Genomic DNA, 18,324 nt, shown 5'->3' with positions numbered 1-18,324 from the left:
GTATGAGCTTAATATATGAAGTTGTCCTTTAGCATAGTAGGCTCCGTGGTGCTTGTGTGATTCCTGATCCCCCTGTAGCAGAGCCCCAGAATGGGAAATGTACCACGCTTAGGGCTGTGCTGCCTGGGTTTGGCTGTCCCTGCCCTGTGCCCAGTGCCTCACGTCAGCAGAAATGTGGGAACTGGGGCCGAGGGTTAGCGGGAGGTGGTGTGAGAAAAGCACCATTAAATGGCCTTTGGTTACAATACCACCACAGGGAAAACGTAGAGACTGCTTCCTGAAAGGTAGTGTGTGAAAATGTTTCTCATAAATGGAATGAGATTTGGTGATTGCATTACGTCCGCTTGCTTTGCAACAGAAACAGAGCTGTATAAGGAGCAAAGTGCAAGCTTAGAAGTTACATTCAGTCAATATATTGCTGTGCTTTCTACTTCTTGACTCTTGTAATTTGTTTATCTTTTTTTTTTTTTTACTAAAACAATTAGCTCACCCCCACTCTCCTCTCTTAAAGTGTTGGTGATAAGCAATTAATTATGAAATCACTTTATCACAGTTTCTTAAATGCAGTTTGTTGATTGACCAATGACAACATACTAATAATTACCTGTAACTGTCTTTCTGATTTATCTGGTTTTACAGTAAGCTACATTTAATAATAGCAACCTTGCTTTGCCTCCAACTCTCTAGAGACTTGCCTAAGTAATAATTACTTGCAGATGCAGCTCATTTATGCCCTGATTCACACCCATTTGGTCCCAGTGAGGTCAGACCTTTCACATTTATGCTTTCCATCTTTAAGCAAAACAATACATTGATAGAGAAAAAATACAAAAATACAAAAAAAAAACCACCACCAACTGCAGGATTTATGGATGAATGCCCCCCCATCTCCTAGGAGCAAGGGCTTTGCCTCAAAACTTTTGGAGAGGTTTCCTCAAGGTACCCCTGCTGTCTTGTTTTTTTTTTTTTCTGCAAACTTGAAAAATTGCTTTTAACCAATTTCCCAACCTGGAGCACGGATCAGGTGGCTTAATTTTTCAGGCTGGTATTTCTGTCCAGCTGTCTGTCCTCCCAGAAATCTTTGTGTCTGCTGGCAAGTCTCCTGAATGCGATGGGACAGGGAAAGCGGGGTTAGGAGGTGGGTGGATATCAGTGTGATGAGTCTTGTGAAAACAGGGGCCATGATAGAGAGAAGTGACTCTGTTAATGCCTCTCCCAGAAAGGCCGCAGGGATTGTGTTCTCATTAGACATCAGAGAATCCCCTGGAGAAGCAGCTGTTGTGAGTGCCTTGGCTCTGGGGGGAGGAACCTTAAATCAGATTACCCACATCGCTAGATACCAGTGAGGCTAACTGCAAGGTGCAAAGTCCACTGGCAATCCAACTTCTGTTAGTTTTGCTGCCCAGTTTCCAATTCTATGTGGCAGGGTCTGTTCCTGTGAGACACTCAACAGCTCTGGCTATAAAGCAGTCTGATCATTGCTATTCGCTTGTCTTCAGCCTCCCCTGGCTCTTACGGGTATTTAAAGGGTTTTATGGTGCATAATCAAACCTCTTCTGAGTAGGCGATAGTGAAGGGGACATGGGAAATCATCCCGTGACAGATTTTAGTCGTGAAATTTCAGAAGTGCTTTTGCCTCTGTATGCCAAGTAAGGAGAGCCCCATATATTGGCATGCGTTGTCACTGCAGTCTGTGGGTGGCAATGAAAAAGATAACTGACCACGAGGCTTTCTGGGAAAGAACGGGGCATTATCAGTGAAGATACTGGAAAAGTTGATTAGAATACTAAATGAGCAAATATTTTACTGTCATTACTTAAGGCTTCCTAGGAAAGGAGATAACTTAACATTAATTGCCTATCAGAGAAATGGTGGAAGATTATGACCAATGAATATGTGGGATACAGGATGAACGTTCAGATGTAGGAGAAAGAGGGTAAAACAAATAATAATTTTGTGAATGTATATGTGATGGAAGCAGTTGAAAAATGTTTTTAAAATTAAATTAATCTTGTATGTGTGTGCGTGTACATGCAATTTTTTTATTGGATTAGCAGGGACATCTTTCAGAATTATGAAATACAAGCTGTATTCTCCAATACCGAGAGCTCTTATAATTGCTAGAAGTACAGTAAATGTCCCTATCATTCTCTGGGTTTAATCTCAGCATAATTAGCTCCTTGCACAATGGAGTGTTTAATTTGAATGGCTGCCAAGGCTCATTAAGTTAGAGAAGTAGTTCCTGAGATCTCTGTTCTTAAAATTGGGACTCTTGTATGAGAGAATTTTCACTGAAGGTGTCAGAGTTCTTTTTGATGTTCCAGTATTAATTTTAGGCAGGAAACTAAATATTTAAAGACATACTGATGCATCTTTCTACCAGATACTAGGAGCTGGACTTCACACCTTGCTCAGAAATGTATCTGCAATCTAGCAGATCTTTCAGAGCAAGCTGGGATAGAAGCAGTGTGCAGTTAGTACTGCCTTGAGAATGTAAGAGAATATTTTTCTATGGGTGTGTATTTGCTTTTGCTGGTAATAGTTGCAAAATAATTATTTCTTTTAATTAGGAGAATAGGAACCTCAATAGCGAATATTATTGTGATTTATTTGTAATATTTAAATCCTTTCATCAAATATTTTCCCCAATATTAAATGGATGTTTATTATGAATTCTTAACTCTGATTATCTCTGTTCTGCTTCTCTGAGTCCTTCCACCACTGCAGAAACCGTTTCTGATGTACGTGGCTGGCAGCGGGACTGTGCTGTTGACTGAGGGTAATTGTATTCCTCGTGTTACCTGGCAATTACCTGTGACTCATTCATATTGTCACCTAAATTAAAGCAATACTAGACTGCATCATCCTGACGGATCTCATATTTCTCCGTTTCAGATTGGAATACTAACAGTGCTGCTTCATATCACTTGCAGGCTGAAACTAGATGTCAAAGGCTGTAACAAAAATGTTTGAAACATATCAAAAGCCAACCATCTTGTTTGCAGAGTTTGAGGCTGGTTCTTGGCAGAATCACATGCTCCTTTACACCATTGGGACCTTACGTGCGTTGCCCGCTGCTTAAGGTGTAGGACGGCTATGTAAATAGCAAGCTGATGTGAAGGAAAAAAGCCCATTGAAAAATGACAACTGACGTTGCTGCGAACCCTATCATTTTTCTTTGTGCTTGGGTATTTTATTCCTTTCTGAAACCTGATCTTTTTAGATTTATAGAGCAGACAGTGTCTCTTCCATTGTCATGTGCTGCGTAATGGTCTCCGGACGGTAGAGATTGTATGATAAGAACGGTGAAGAATCAGACCCCTTGAGTGCAGAAACGTACTGTGTTCACTGCCAACAGTGCTGAAGTCTGAAATTTCAGAAAGCTGTACCAGATGTCTTTACATATACATCTTGTACTTCTTCGTACCGACTTGTGTTTCCTATCTCTTGAGATTTCACAGTGCTAGCCCAAGACTAGTGGACATGGTTTCCATTTAAATTGCCTGAAATATATGTGAGGGTTTCTGCTGGGGTCCGCCATGGTTTATACATATGTGAAATTAATAAAAATGTTTCTGTGGATCAAATTTCTTCAGACGTGGCACATTATCTACATGAAATTCTCAAATGCATCTCCACGGTAGTTAGTATTCCTATATGGAAAAATGCTTAGCTCCTGTTCTGTTGCTTTTTGAGACAGCCTGGGAGAAATGTATGGACATCAACTTCAAAACAAAAAATATAAAACCAAACCAACTAAACAAAAACCACCTGAACTCCGTTCCCGATTCTCTGATTTAGAGGAGGGAGAGCTGCCTCGTCTCTGTTTCCAGTCTCTCTGTGATCCTCCTAATACAGTTTTTCATACTGCTTGCAGACTCTGTGAGGCAAGAACTGTCTCTTCCTGTATTTGCACAGGACACAGTGGAACCCTGGGCTCAGCTGGGCCTCTGACTTGTACCAGAATGTCAACATAATTAGTACTAGCTTCAGACTGCAGAAGGATGTGGAGGATGAATTATTTGTTTATTTAAGAAAAGCCTAAAGAGCTTAGATGGCAAGATTTGCATGAATTATACATTACCTGAAAGTGGCTTTTTACATTTTCTGCTTTTTCCAAAGCAGGTGATGAAGCTATGCATGTAAGTATATTTGGTATGTGATCCCATTGCACAACAATGAAATAAGTCTTAGCTTCATCTTTAGGAAAATATTAAAATGGGCATACAGGTCAAGCTGAAGGTCTGATTAGCCCAGTATTTTGCATCTTTTGGTGACCCAATAGGACAGACTACTGATGAAGGAAAGCATAAGAAGGCGGCGATGCTCCTGCAGCCTGCCCTGCCAGACAGCAGTGGTCTGTGTAAGGGGCTTCTTGAACCAGAAGTTGTATCTGCATAATTGTTTTTAATAGCTTGCGACTGAATTTTCTTCCATACATTTGTCTAATTGTTTTTTTCCCCAAAGTTTTAATATTTTTGGCTTCTTCAATGTCCTGTGGCATTAAACAAAAGGAAGAAGCGCCTGTTGTCTCTTTTAAACCCAGTGACTCATAATTCCACCTGGTACTCTATAGCTCTTGCATTGGCAGAAAGCATGAATGGTAGCTCTGTTCATCTTCCCTGTGCAATTCCAGGTTTTTAAGGACTGGTAGTATATTCTTCTCTCTCTACCCTGAATCATCTCTTTTACAGGTCTGGACTTTTTTTTTTTTTCTTTGAAACAGAATCCATTGCTTATCTGTGGTCACCCTTGCTGCCTTTTCTGTTAACTGTTCTATGTCCTTTCAGAGACAAGTGAACAGAAGGACTCCCAACATTCTGGGACATGAGTTTCCAAGACAATTACAAAGTGTTTTGCTCTTCCCTAATACTTTTGTGGCAATTCCTTGGGCTTTGTTTGCCTTAGAACTGCTGTGGAGCACAGAGGTGACACGCAGAGAGCTGCCAGCATGAGTGATTACTCTGAAGTCTTCCCTGAATGTTACTAGCTAATTTCAAGTCCATCATTGTATATATAATTAGGGTTGATTCGGCATTGATTGTCATTGAATTTCATCTGCTATTTATTGCACAGTGTTGTGAGAACCTTGTATAACTCTTATTTTTGGTGCAATAAAGGTGGCATGATCTGCTGATCATGAGTTGTTTATTTTTAAATGGTTCACAGATAATTTTAATAATATATATCTATATATTTACTCCTTTTCCCAGTTAAATTAAGATTTGAGCATCTGTCTTGATTGAGAATCCCTTCAGTGTCAGCTTCCTTCCATGGGAAAAACTGACCATTTATTGCTACTTTTTTTTCCTATTTTAACCACTGTTGCATCAACTCAAAATGCCACATGAACGTTTATTTATTTTGATAAATTAATGCTGCCCTACCTAGGGTGTGCTTATTTCAATTAAAAGTAGGTTATAATGTTGCAACTTACATTAAGTGGGAACAGATTTAAGTTCATTCACTGTAAGACTTTCCCCACCAGGGTTTGTACCAATTTAATGCAAATAGATTAGAATTTAAGTTGATATCATAGTTCATAAGAAACCTTTACAGAGATGAGCATATGTGGAGCTGACAGTAACATTTAATTCCAAAATGTGCAAAAAAAAATCAATAAAATCTATTTTTAAATAAATTGGAGCCTTAAGGCAGCTGTTTAATATATAAAGTTACTGCTCTGAATTTATATTCTCTAGATTTGTCTGAGTCACTGAATTCAACTAAACATTTCAGCGTTTAATAAAATCCTACTGTATATTATTTGTTAAGGATCTCGGTAACAGCCATTTAGAGATCTCTTCCTCCTCATCAAATAATTAAGAGCAATGAAGTACAGCAGCCAGTTTGAAGTCAGGATAATGCTGGTCACTCTATGTTGTTATTTTAAAGGCAAAACAAAAAGTAGAGGCACAGATAATTAAAATCTTCATTTCTACCTGCTTATGGCCTCTGATTTAGTCAGTGAAGCACACTGAATCTAAAAAGGCTGGTGGGAGAAGTGCAAGGTCCTCAGAGAAATTAGAGAAGGAAATTGCAAAGTTAAGTTGGAAGCTACGGTGAGCTGAGGAGCTGTGAAGAAGATAAGGCTTTCCTCCTAAGTGGGTATTTAAAACCAGGGATCGTCACATGCTTTGTGGAAGTGGCACACTCAGCTTCCCCCCCTCGGTCCGGCTCGGTGCGCGTTGTCTGCTGAGCAGGCCCCGGAGAAGCCCAGGGCCAAGGGCAGGGCCGAGCACCCAGAGTGCTTGTCCCATGAGGCTGTCCACCTCCAGTCGAGATCCCAGTGAGGAATTTCTATTCCTGTGGGAAGGAAATATTTTTCAGTAGCTTGCATCTAGGCATGCCCACCTGAAAGGGCCTGCTGTGGGCCGGCAGTGGAACAGGTCTGAGCGCAGGCCTGGCTTCCACAAGAGTGGGAAATTGCGGGATCGTGTGATTAAATTGTACTTGTCCCCCAAATGTTGTGATGTTGTGTAGCAATAAAGCTTATTTTGCGTTATAGTGTTTTTTTGTCTGGGATTTTTCATGTTTAGATACGAGAAGTTGCCTGCAGCATGGCAGAAGTATGAGAATCCCAAGGTGTAGGTAGAGCTGTTCTTATCAGTACAATCTTTTTTTTTTTTTATGTATCGTATGATCTTTTTGGATTGTTGTAAAGAGAAGATGGGGTTGAATATGGCAGAGAGATTGTAGCAGAAAAACAGAGGTGGGCTGAGGTTTATGATGGGATGGTCTACGAGGGGGCTCTGGTATTTTGCCTTCTGCTAGAGCTGTTTGTAAAGCCAGTGCTGCGGCCGCTCTTCCATTAGCCCAGTGAGACATCTGCAAAATATAATATTGATTAGACATAAAAGGGAGAGCATGGCCCATAGTCCTGTGGTTCTGGGTAGACGAATCCTGCCGTTCCTAGTGCTAATGGCTAAATTATGACCTCAGCCCTGTCAGCCCGAATCTGGCCCTGCTGGAATCAATAATGCAGTTGGAGCTGAGCTATATTTTGCCTTTCATCTCCATTAGGTCTGGGGGTTGACAGTAGAGAGTAGGAGCTGGCGGTTTGCCTCGGACTACAGAGATGGCCAAAAGTATGAAAGTACGATCTTGTTGTTAGCTCAAACAAATGTCTGCCACAGGCTGCTGAATCTTATCGCACTTGTTTTGCTTGCGAAATGCTGTTTGAACTGCAGTGATTACTCAGCCACTCTTATTTCCATTCATATTTTATCTATATCCTTCCCAAAGGAGGAGAGGAGTTATTTTATGCTTAATTAAGTGTAAATAAGTGATTGTCTGTTTTTGTTTGTTTGTTTGTTTTCTTCATTTGAGTTTCCTGGGCTTTTATTTGTTCATTTACGTGCAGGGTTTTGGTCCGTCCTAGAAAACTGATCTATGGAGGGGCTGGCCTTTTTTAAGTAAGTGGAAGCTCGATCAAAGCACCAGTCAATAAACGCATGCAGTTCCTGGGTGCTAAGTAAACTAATGAAGTACTTTGTGTACCCTGCCAATAAAAGGTGAAATATGGTTCCTATTTTCCTAATATTACTCTTGGAGCTTTGCAGCTGGAACTAAATTGCCACTTTTCTTGTAAATTGAGTTGTAAAGTGCTTGTGCCAAAATGACAAGGAGTTGCTTGAGAAGTTGGATGAATGCAAGCCTTCCTTTGGCCAAATTACTGGGAGCCCAAGTTTAAGTGTATTGTGAGGGTGAAGAATGTGTCTGTTGTCGTACTTGCTGGGTAATGTGGCCTGTGTTGGCCACGAGCCACTGAACTCCAAAAGGGATTACATTTGTTTGAGATTTATACAGGAGCTGGAGTCTGCGGAGAGGTTGACTGAGAAGGTACAGCAGAAATTAGAGACCTCTTCACTGTTCTTTTCTGACACTTTTTAATCATTTTGTTTCTAGCAAAGAGATTTTGAATACTGAAGGTTGCAGTCTTAGAGAATCATGGAAGGCAGCCACAGACTGTTTGAAAATAGCTGTGTGCTGGAAGAAGTAATATGGTATTAAATACAAAGCCCTTTTATCTCCTTACTGATTATCCCTGATAGTACTGAAATCAAAACAAAACAAAGAAATCCTACTTGTGCTCTCCTCAATTATTCCCAAATTGTTCACAATAAATATTTTTATTTTTGTTTCATATCAAGAAGCCCAGCAGATGATCCCCTCTTGCCCCTTTCTAGCATGTTTGTCTCTTTCACTGAAAGCACTTCACTTGCATGAAGTTTTTGATCCTTGTTTTATGTAGCCTCTCACTTCTGTATAGTCAAGGGGCTGCACAAGAACGTTAGCTTTCATTTCTGCTACAGGAGTAGGAGCTGCCGGGCCCTTTGCTCGGAAACATGACTGCAGTGCACATTTAAATTATGTCCTGTGATAATTTCACAGTAATATTCCTTCTCATTTTAGCTTTGATGAAAAGTCTATATCGTTCTAGGGACAAGTGTTGCTGTATTTGGTGATTGAAATTTAGCAGTAATGCTCTAACATTTAGAAATGTACATTTCTGCTGTTGCAACTGCTGTGAGTCTTTTGGTAAAGTGAAAACTAATGGTTATGGCTTTCATAGTGTTTTTTTTTTTTTTTTGCGTTAATAAAAGCCGGTTCATATACATTCAGAATATTTCATATTTACAGTGTTGAGGCTTGTCTTGCTGCACAGTTCGTGGTAGGTCCTTTTGGTGGATGTGGGCTCTGTGCTCCCTGCGGTGTAGCAATCCTTTCAGCAGCTTTTGTGGAAGATGTTTCCTTTGTGCATTCCCTGGCTGGTGTGTGATAACAGTGGAATGCAGTTTTTTTTTTCCTTCATGAAATCACTGGGGGATTAGGTGCTTGGGATAAGTTTTAGAATGTACTTGCTTTTTGTCAAATGGCAAGGAGCTATCAATAGACTGAATTGCTGTGCACAGAAAAGAGGGTAGGAAGAGTGTTGTCACCACCTTTTTTTGTACATGGAAAATGAATATAATTATTGATCGTTTCAACTTTTATGTTGATTTTTCATATGCATCAAGGAGCTTAAGACTGACAAAGGTTAAATCTGTCCCATGTAAGATCTTGGACATAATCAGAGTTTAAAATAGCCGACTGCAGTACCTAGAGCTGACTGCAATGTGGTTGTGTTACCATGTGGTACTATTAGGAGGAAATGATGGAAATGCTATTTATTTTTTTTCTTCGTTTTTGTATCTAAGGTGACCAGAGTTGATATTCTCTAGGTTCCCTGGGCTGTTTGGGAAGAAGCCTAGCTCGTCGATGTCGATGCCTCTCTGAGGTAGCTTGGGTCAGGTAAAGCTGGGCTGGAGCCCAGTTTGCTGTCGGTGAAATGAGGCGGAGGCAGCATCATTGCACCTGGTTGTGGGGTACCCTTACTGTTTGGGCTTCAAGAGAGTAGGGGCTTGATTTCCCTCAGTGGCCAGTTCCCCGTTTAACAGAGTAACTCATGCCCAATTATTATTACAGCACTAACATCATGGCAAATGTCTGGCACTTCATCATGGAAAATGCTTCATTTGTGGGAAGTATTTGTCGTTATAAGTCTTTTTCTTAGAACATTTTTAAGCCTTAAATTTAAACATTAGTGTGGCTCTGCAAGTCTTGTCTATGTAATTGTTTCAAAAAGACTTGCATATGGTGATGTGGTGAAAAAATAAGCTGTACTATGCTATCTTCTCAGGCTAGTGTATGTGCTCTCGGTAACAGCAAGCCTGAGTCATAACTCTTTGGTAAAAGTCACACGGTTTGGGACACATGAGCACGGGGTTGAACAGAGTGCTAGAAGAGAATGGTTCCCTCTTGGGAGGCGTGTGAAGCGAATGGCATAGCAAATCTTTTTTTCTCATAGTGCTATAGAACATCGTATTGTTGAAATACATGTTTGGGCTTTTAAAGTTATTTTTAAGGCATTGCTTTTTCCTGACCTGTTTGTGGAACATTACTTTGTTTGAGCAGGTATTGGAAGGAGAAGGAAAGCTCTTTGTGTATTCTTCAGTTACTGTGATTGTGACTGGAGAACTCAGATTGAACAAAGAGAATGGGAATAATGTAGGCCATGATTTTAATACCCTGCTTCTTAATTTGTGTATATAGTTATCTGCTTGCTGAATGTGTTTCTAAAAGGTGTCATATTAAAGAAGATAACTTGTGCTATTTAAGTTAAGCAGAAGTCATAACTTGATTCAAAAGCCGTAAAACAAAAATTTTATATGAAAAAAATTTTGTTCATGTGGAAATATTACAGGGCTTAGTTTTATATTAATATTTTAAATGGCCTTCCATTGTGTTAATGCTGATTAATAAGTGAACAGGAAGTGTAAAATGGTAATTAAAAGTCAAATTCGTTGTGTTCAAAAACTGTGTTACCGGCTTCGTAACAAAGGAATGTGACAGATGCTATTGCATGCAGACTTTTATCTTGATAGGTGATGCATCATTATCAACAACTGTTGATAAAGAGCATCTTAATCCCCTACGGACATGATGTTGTAGAGGGGAAGAAGCCCTTACTGGAACATGCTTATGTCCATGTGTGTGTTTGAAAAAATTAAAAGCTGTTATCTGAGTTATTAGGATTGTATTTTTTAGGAAAAGTGTATGCATCCGGGTGCATGAAGTAAAATCAGCACTGGAAAATATTACGTAAAGTCAAGTCATCTTGGCAAGTCTGGTAAAGTTAAATGTCTCATTTAATTTCCCACACCGTCCCCAAGTCTTTCGTGTTTGCAAGTTATCAGGACCTTGGAAAGTTATCAGAAGTTTGTGTATTTTGTTACTTTTTTGTAGATGTTAAAGTATTTTCTATGGCTTCCTCTTCATTTCAGATTCATAGATGCGAGTCATCAAATAGTCTGAATCTCAATACAGTGTAAATAAACAACGATCAGCAGCTAATTTTGTAAATCGAACCACAGTACATAACCTTGCATTTTCTCAAGGAAAGTCCTAAGCCTAGAAAATGTAAAATGTGTTTCAAAAGCTGACCTCATCTTGGTAGAGGAATTAACGTGTTGGTGTTGCCTTGTTGGCAGAAAATCACACAGTACATTTCTTAACTTTTAAGTTCTGGAATCTGTGACGCTTTCAGTTCTTTCTAGTGGCAGGTCCGTAATGAGCATGGGGTTACACAGCAAGGTAGAGGGATGGCCAAACACTGCTTTGGGAGAAATACAGCAGTTTGGGGAATTGGTATAGTCGGTTTTGATCATGTTCAGTTATTGGGGGGGGGGGAGGGCGGAGATGAAGTGTATTTTATTTTAAAAACTTTTTAAAAAGATGCTTTATAAAATTATTGCTTTTTATGAAGCATTGGTTCACTATTATGCTGAACTCCTCATGTCTCAGTTACGCATTTTTGCTTATATAAGGCATTTAAGAAAGCAATATATGACTTGGTTGCTGCCTATAAATTCAAATAAATCCTCAGCTGAACTATTTAGGGGCAATAGACACAGACTTCTGGGGGAAGTGGGACTTCATTACATTCCTGAATGCATTTAGATACATTCAAACCACGTTAAAAGTTTGGCTTAAATTGAAAAATGCTGGAGTCTCTCCGAGTCAGAGCTGCAATTAGGGCAAATAGACTGTGCAGGTATAGATGGAAATCCCTGCAGATTCAGATAAAAACCCAATTTTATAACCCCACATAGGGGCATGCTACCTTCCGGCCTTGCGTAGATGGCAAATGATGCCTGAAGGTGAGTTCGGCCACCCCAGAGCCACCTTCCTCCCCACGGGGCAGGCTTGAAGGCTGCTTGTGCTAGGCCGGACAGGCGCATGGAGGGGCCGTGGGCCTGATTTGGGGTGTGACTGTTGGGATTGGTAATGGGGTGATGGCTAGCTTGGCACTGGCGAGATGGGAGCGAAGGGAATTGCCCAAATCATCGGTGGCTTTGCCCTGCTCTTCACTTGGCACCAGAGTGCACCTATGGCTACAGCAGTGAAGGAGGAGCAGGAGGTGGATGTTCCTCCTCCGTAAAGGGGCAGGATGCCATAAAGCCACCTGTTACATCCCTGTCTTTCCTCCTCTAATGTTTAGAGATATCAACATGATGCTATCTTCCCAGCTGAGGAGACTGAATCCCGCCCAGGCTTTATACAACACTATTTTTTTATTTTTTTTATTAATTCCCTGCCAATGGCTTGGGAAATGTCGTGATGGTTTGTTAAGGGGCTGTACAGGCATGGTCAGGGTCAGAGTGGACGGACTGTCTCTACACCCTGCCTTTGAAGAGTTTCTGCCCAGCTGTGTCTGCCTATTTGTCTGTTCGTTGCCAAATCTTGCTCCACTGAGGCTGACTGTGTGATTGGCGTGTCAGATTCACCCAGGAAAAAAAAAAATCAAGATTTTTCATCTTGACCTAAGGGGCTGACAGAGTCCGTAATCAAAGGAAATTGCTTCTGCCTTAGTGGAGAGGGAACTAAAAGCTTTTGGATCTGGCATCATCTCACAGCAAGGACTCTTTGGAAATTCTGTTTCAGCATCCCTTAATTGTGCCTTCAGACTTTCCTCCTGAAGTGCTTACCTGGAAGAGTTAAATTAATCACCAAGTCCCAGTGCTGTAGCTGTTTTCCTGTTGTTTTTCTTGTGCTGTGAGATGATTAGCTGACTGGACAAGCTTGGCATCTTGAAATCTTAAACTGTCTCTTGGCATTTTTTTATTGCTTTTAAATGTTGGTTAACATTTAGTACATAGTATTAAATATTACTATACCCTGGGTGTTCTAAAAATTGATAAACCCATTAAGAGAAATGCAGGGCAGGTGAGCTTTTAGATGATGGTTTCTCAGAAACATTAAGTATATTTTATACGTATTGGAGACTATATTTTTTTCACATGGTAAAACTGACGGAGAGTGATTTGGTTGATGTACCAGTTTAAATGAAAGTCTTTGCTAATAATACATCTTCAGGTAAGTTTAAGTTAAAAATGATTTCAGATTTGATTTAAGATTAAGCAGCACAAAAGGCAAACCTCCACTCCCAGTGTTGGTACAAGAAATGCACATCTTCCCTTCTTTCCATAATCAAGAGATTACAGAGAGCAGCAGTTGGAAATACAATTCCAAAATTTCCATGTCATGTATATCTATTTGTTCATTTTGTTCCAGTCTGTCACACTAAACCCCTCTGCAACAAGTAGTAAATTAGTTGGCTCTGTTAAATATTATTTCTTCCTAAAAATACTGAATAGGCTTCTTACATAGTTAAATGTGAACATTAAGAACTTAGCTATTAAATATTTACCCACTACTAAGAGCATTGTACTAACATTTTTGTTTAAAAAATAAATGTATTGTTTTTCATCTCAAGCTTTTGCTTTTTTTAAGAGATGAGCTGAATATCCAATTAACTTCAGTGATGTGAAGTTAATATCTTGTTTGTTAGTAGTGAAATATTTTTGGAAGGTTCTACTTCCAGCAGATTGCATTAATATACAGTACAATTATCTTATTTACTAATAGTTACAGAAGGGCTGAATTCTATACATAGCCTTGAGTAATTAAGGAATCAAAGGCATGTGCCACTGTTGTATTCTTTCAGAGAAAGCACATAAAATTTATACCTGTTTCTACGGGTCTTTTCATCACAGGTCACAGTCAGTCTGTGATCCCAGTAATGCAAATAATCTCCTTCAGCTTTGCCTAAGTCAGAGTAGCTTTTGAGATCTACCCATTCCTGCATTGCTCATTTTGTGACACTTGAGTTGACCCAGAATCTGAACATCTGCCTGAAAAACCCCGGTGTGGAAGGAGGGACTTCAGTAATGCAGTCAGCATGAATCCGGTCCTGAGGTTCGTTCGTGCACATCATCTTCCTGATGCTTTTCAGTGCAGGTCCGTGCGCTGAAGGTCCATGTAAGGCAGCAGTTCATTCTTCTGTTCATAATTGAACGTGGAGCTTTTCAGAGACTGAGAACACAGCTGAGTCTACACAGCCCCCTGTAGCAAGGGGCATGGTAAGGTGAGAGAGCTACCTTCCTCTCCCTTCTCAGCAATCTCCCAAAACGCTGGGGGAAACGTGCTCCAAGAAAGGAGTTCTTTCAGCAGAATATTGTACTAATACAACTTTTATTTATGTAGCGTGGGAAGTCCAGTTCTAGTGCTTGTGCCTTGAAGATGCAAGTTAGTCAATTGTAAAGACTTTTAGGCTTCTTGGATGGGATTTTTGAGTTAATAAACACCAGTATATTTTCTGTGTTCTCCATAAGTGCATAGACGCACATTTATGCAGACAATTGAAGCTACGTAGTATGTGAACTGTTCTATTTATCCTACCCAGAGATGGTCCTTTCCTGCCTAGTCTTTTTTTTCCTAACACAGTTCAGCAGTGAGCCCTAAGCATTGATCAGATACAGCAAATAGGAATCAATTATGTTTTATGAGGTTAAATGGACCATAATGAAAAGTCTGTTGATATAGCACTTATTTGTTATAATTAATCTACCTAAAAATGAATGATACTGATATAAAATAACGTTAGCAATATCGGTGTGACCTGAATACTAAACTCCTTTTGAGGTCATACCATTGTATCTGCTTACCTCGGGCCGGGGAGGTAGTTGTGTAGTGTGTGCACATGGTCTAACTAGGATTTTTGCATATCTCTGGCTGTTCACTAGAAATCTCTCCAGGAACTGCTCTTCTTTTTTTTCTTTTTGGCAAGGGTTTTATGAATTGTGCAACATCTTCTGTTCACAAAATAATATGCAAAAAAGCTCATCAGGAAATTTGTTAAATAATTTAAATGCTCTGGTAAGTAAGAGATACTCATTCTGTAACAGTTCCAACGCTTTGAATCTATTTTCCTTTTTTTGTCCAACACCCCCAAGTTACTTTAAGGTTCCAAGTTTCTTGCACAGCAGTAGCTTAGCTTTGAAATACATTGAGGCCTTCTCTCTTTTGCTCTCTTCAATCAGATTTAGAGGTGATAGGAACATTTGGAAATAAGATGCACATTTGCCAGCCTCCAGGTTTTTCCTGACCTTAAGTCACGCTAGAGGCCACCTGGAACTGTGCACTTAGCAGAAGAGCAAACTAATGTGATTTCAAACGCTGCAGAAATGCAAACCAAGCATAGCTATAATGATAATAATGCGAAGTGTAACAGTAATATTGTATTACACTAAGCCTTTGACCCAATGGCATATAAATCTTATATATTTGTATATGAATGTTCTTCGAGAGGTTTACTTCAATACTGGAAAGCAACATATGCAGGGGAGGAATGTGAAGATGTTTTCATCTTAAGTGAGGAGAAACATTAACTGCAGAATGTCATGCTGCTTCTACCTACCTCCCAGACAATGATTGTATTCAAGTGTTGATGCCATTGAACTGCCAAGAAAATAAATATTCACTTTTATTTTCTTAAAAAACAGTATTTTTCCGTAGGGCAAATTGATACTTTTTAGATCTTTCTTCTAGTTTTTAATTAAACTTTAATTACAGATTCTCATTCTAGAGTTTGCCATCTTTCAGAATTAGTTTGTCCTTATGTAAAATTTATGCTTACACTTTAATAAGTTAAAAACAATTGCCCTTTAATTTCAGATTACAGATTTTTGTCCTTGTGATTGACCAGCGTGTACTAAAAGCCAGTGAGATTTGAAGACACTTGGATGTTTGTCTTTTTAGAAAGGCGCATAAAACAAAGATGACTATTTTTACTCCTTTGTTCATATTCTTAATGTTAAATCAAGACTAGAAGCTCTAAAGACAAGCATTCGCTCTTTTTCTGTTTAAGAAATCAGCATAGACCTGTGAAGGTCTGAATCTTTACAGAAGTTGGCAGAGAACATATATTCAGAATTACTTCTGCAAATATAGAGCACAATGGAGATTCTTAAACAAAATGCATAAAGACAGGGGAGTCCCACATTGATCTGATTTTTCTTGAAATTATGTTTAGCTAAGCTCTCAGTCACTTTATCATTTATTCAATAAATACCATTATTTTTAGCATTGGTTTTTCAGTTATTCTGCCTTTCTGTGCTGTTACAGTTTCTCTTTAATCTAGGTGAGATCTTTCTCAGTGTCAACAGGATCACCTTGACAAAAGGTCAAGCCCATTTGGTCCCCACCGGTCTGTAATAAAAGGGCTCCTTGGAAACTCAGGGCGTAAATGCATGGGGGAAACCCAGGTACCAAGTGGCTACAAGCCAGCTGCTCTCTGGTTTTATTATGTACAGCCCTTAGAGTACCCACAAGGCGTGTTTAGGGAGCAGTGAAGGAGCACCTGTTTGCTTTACACTTGGTCTCTGAAAAGATTGCAAGCACTGGCACCTGATGTTTTCCAAGTTTGTACCATCGCTTACCTTTGGTTGGCTTTTTGTGTGTCCCTGCCTGAGATACACTTTGGGTGGACTCCTGCTCTGACCTTTTGCTAACTCTTCTCTTTCCTTTCGTGCCTTGTTGCCTAAAGCAAGTCTTGGATTCTGCCATAGCTAATTTGGGCACATATTGCAGAGTAGTTGCCCGCTTGAAGCACTGTTCCTGCTTTGCCAAATGCTATTTCTGATGCCTGGTGGACACACTTCTTTTGGAGCCATATATGTATATATATGTAAAACCCTTGTAGCATACAGAGAAGAGGTCCGCATGGAAGGACACAGTGCAGCTTCTAACCAGCAGCTTTGCGTTATCTGCTGGATGTATTGTTGGAATTGAAGCGTTGTGTGGAGCAGTGACCTAACTGCATGGCGGATGTTTTTATTTAAAGATGCGACTCTTCTCCTAGTCTGATGATAAGCAGGCTCTTACAAGGTAGCTTATTCATATAGTGTAATAAGTAAATCTTGTTAGCCTGAGTTTTATCCAGATGCATAATTATTGAATTTGGTGATTTCCTCTTGTTCCTTTTTCCCCTGTTCTCTTCATGGGCTGCAATAATGTTCCCTGCGTTCAGGGCAGAGCTGCAAGATAGTGAACAGATGTAGCCCCTTTCTGCATAATTCAGAGCTGCAGAAGTCTGTAGGGAGAATTCAGAACTCTAGTCCTGAAATGGGCCATGCCCTGTGAGCTTTTAATGGCACGGAAGATAGTGCTTTTACTTATTTATTTTTTGCAGTGTGGAGGTGTCTAGTCCTTACAGCTGGGTTCACGATGCCTCATTGCCACCATCATATGAACCTGGGCACAGAGCGCAGCCGTGGCTCCTGTCCGGCAGCAGGGCCTCCACCTCGATACAGGAGAAGCAGGCCTTGTGCTTCCCTTCCACTCAGGCTGCAGCCCCTTTCAAACCTCAATCTTTGGCTTCTTTTTCTTTTTTCTTTTTTAAGCTTTAAGTAAAAAGCAGCCTGGGTAGCAATGAAATTTTATTGAAAGCATTAGCTTTCCCTGCATTACAGCAGTGCAAAATAACTACCAAGAAGATCAGACCAGGCAGCCAGGCCATGATTCTCAATTGCAATGTATGGCTTTTCATCTTCAATTTAAAAAGCTAGAATGATCCATTAAAATGTATATTTTAATTTTATCAAGAGTGCTAGTCACAATTAAAGAGCCACTGAAGGTCAGTAGTAAAAGCCTGAGGAGGGTGGGAGCCGACACCTGAGAACGTCAAGATTATAGCTTCCTGCAGTAAAACCGTGGACATGTAAAATGAATGTAAATAAAAACTTATTCTTGGCGGACCTCTTTCAAGCTAGCATGCTCAATTCCTCCCTGGGGAGCTCATTATCTCTTGAGTGTGCTCTTCTTTACATGGGTTTCTTTTTGACATTGGGGATGCATCTCGGGCTGTTCGCAGCTGCCTTGCAGTGCTCAGCCAGCGTGTGAAGGGCTGTGCGTACGGTGTGCTGTACAAAATTTTGGCAGTCTCTTCCTACTCCCGCTAATCTGATAGGAACCTGTGGCAGTGACAGTCTTTAGGAGGTGGTGAAGAGCGAGCTCCCAGCTGGGAGCTTTAATAACCATTGCCAGGAGCATCCCGGCGGAGGGAAGATAGATGGATTTTGTTTGTTTATATCTTTATTTCTTTGGGAAGGGCAAGCAGTGAAAGCCATTTTAATCTCATCATTTCATCCTTTAATTTTCCCCCAGCATTTAAAGCAAGCAAACAGAAATGAGTAAAAGATGGCTGGCTGCCCTCAGGGGTGTTGTGGTAACGTCCCTCTTTGGGCTACTGCAGCTACGGAGGAGCTTTGTTTGGGAAGATAATTGGTATTTTCAATTGTGGTTACATCTACAGCAGAGAGGACCGACCTGTAATATCTGTTCAGTCCCTGTGCTGTCCCACACAGCTTGCTCCTTGGAGAAGAGGCTTTTGTGTGATAAACAGCAATAATATTGATCTGCAGATAATCTACCCCCATAAAG

The 18,324-nt window shown here is 40.2% G+C and overlaps 1 protein-coding gene and 1 long non-coding RNA gene across 4 annotated transcripts in view; both read left to right on the top strand.

Annotated features, from left to right (window-relative positions):
- Nucleotides 1-18,324, top strand: part of PTPRG (protein tyrosine phosphatase receptor type G) — a 410,991-nt gene that overhangs the window by 157,134 nt on the left and 235,533 nt on the right. The gene's annotated exons all lie outside the window — the stretch shown is intronic.
- LOC308200524 overlaps nucleotides 8-18,324 on the top strand; it is a 37,712-nt gene continuing 19,395 nt past the window's right edge. The window contains exons 1-3 of the long non-coding RNA XR_013955664.1: nucleotides 8-1,518; nucleotides 2,711-2,779; nucleotides 2,896-18,324. The exon at nucleotides 2,896-18,324 is cut by the window's right edge and continues 19,395 nt beyond it. This is a non-coding gene — a long non-coding RNA (uncharacterized lncRNA). The remainder of the gene's footprint in view (nucleotides 1,519-2,710; nucleotides 2,780-2,895) is intronic.

This window comes from Anser brachyrhynchus (assembly GCF_964034855.1).
Source record: "Anser brachyrhynchus genome assembly, chromosome: 10".
NCBI classification, from domain to species: Eukaryota; Metazoa; Chordata; class Aves; order Anseriformes; family Anatidae; genus Anser; species Anser brachyrhynchus.
Note: the sequence above shows the minus strand (reverse complement) of the source record. Positions and strands in the feature narration are given on the sequence as shown.